At 31.6% G+C, this 1,730-nt stretch overlaps 1 non-coding gene across 1 annotated transcript; it reads left to right on the forward strand.

Moving 5' to 3' along the window:
* The first annotated feature begins 309 nt into the window (after positions 1-309).
* Positions 310-381, forward strand: TRNAC-GCA (transfer RNA cysteine (anticodon GCA)). The gene has a single exon. It is a non-coding gene; the product is annotated as a tRNA-Cys (tRNA).
* The last annotated feature ends 1,349 nt before the right edge of the window (positions 382-1,730 follow it).

Here is a 1,730-nt window from a genome sequence, read left to right on the forward strand (position 1 = left end):
GATTAGTAATGATTAGTTATCTATCAATTTTTATTTATTTAGGTAAGGTATCCATTTTTGGATTGTTTTCTTATATCATTAGGGAAACCGAATTTGCAATTTCAATCCAAGAATCATTTATGAATTCACAGTCAATAGTTAAAGTTAACGGTTCCCATTTGTCCTGATTTTTTGCTTTTGTGAATGAAAATCCACATTTTTTTTTCAATAGAAAAAGCAAAGTTTTGCGGTTTTTCGTTTTAGATATTGTGTGTTGTAAGATACTATCTATCTAAGAGATAGAGCCAATCCAATATTTTGTATCGTTTTGGCGGCATGGCCGAGCGGTAAGGCGGGGGACTGCAAATCCCTTTTTCCCCAGTTCAAATCCGGGTGTCGCCTCAGCAACAAACAAAAGAATCAAAATACCCTCTTCTGTTTTGCTGATATAACTTTATCATTTTTTTTAGAAGAAAAGCATCTTTAGATTTGCTTGATTCTAAGCATCGTTGGGGTTCTCTAAAATGTTATAAATCCTTGCGTATAGGTTTCGTTTCCAGAATTTAGTAGAGTAATGAAAAATAATCGTTAAATCTTGAGATGATAGCCCTTCGACTACTAATGTAGTGTCTACTCATTGGGTCTTGAATTAGGGAATATAATTTCATTTTTCCTTACGGAAAGGAGGAAGATACTTGATATACGGACTCATGAAAGTATCTGAGTACTCGAGCATTCAATCAATATTATATTGAATGAATAATTGGCTTTTTTTTTTTATTTTAATCTTAAAAAAAGAACTTATTTCTTTTCGATAAGCTCTAACCACGCATGTAATAGGCCATCCCATCTTCCGATTGTCTCTATGAAACAATCGGGGGGACAGTAAAGATTAGATCAAATGAGAAAGGAATAATAGTAGGGTTATGTGATAGATACTATCTTGATTCTCTATTTTGAGACTTTTTACTTAATGTAATGAAATGCAGGACAACAAAAGAAAGACTAGGTCTTATTATTCCTACATGTTACTAACATTCTTTTGATACTTCCAAGAGTTTTTCTGCCTCTTTTATTTATTTGTACTGAATTTTTTCGATTATACTAGAAATCATATAATAACTTGGGATAATTCGATTTTTTGTATTGTTTCATCAATGGTGTTGTGCCCGAATCTCTTTTTGACTATGCGCTAGTGATTCCACTATTATTAGTGAATAATAATTATTAGTGAGCAATAATGGAATAATTCTTTTATATTCATAGAGATAGGGGACATAATTCACATGGATATGGTAAGTCTCGCTTGGGCTGCTTTAATGGTAGTCTTTACATTTTCTCTTTCCCTCGTAGTATGGGGAAGAAGTGGACTCTAGAAGTACTACTAATTGAAAAATAAAACTGTATTGTTTTTGGTTTATTTTATAGATCGTTCTGCAAAACTTTTTTTCTTTTATTTTGAAAAGTAAAAAAAAAAAGAGTTCGGATTATAAGTTTTTAAGTGGATCCATACTTTCAACACGAAAGAACATAGACATAGTGGTTGTCCAATGAGATACTACGCATAATAATATACTACCTCATAATAAGATAGTACCTCGGGGTAGCCACCCACATATTACGTGCTTACCACTTCTTTTATTTATTATTATTAGTATTTTAGTTATTTTCAAAATAGGATTTTTTCTTGTTTTAGGGAACTCATTTCATATCATGCTTCAAACGTTAAATAAAAATGGGGTTTGCTAATT

The sequence above is a fragment of the Cucumis melo genome, unplaced genomic scaffold (genome assembly GCF_025177605.1).
Source record: "Cucumis melo cultivar AY unplaced genomic scaffold, USDA_Cmelo_AY_1.0 utg001674l, whole genome shotgun sequence".
NCBI classification, from domain to species: domain Eukaryota; kingdom Viridiplantae; phylum Streptophyta; class Magnoliopsida; order Cucurbitales; family Cucurbitaceae; genus Cucumis; species Cucumis melo.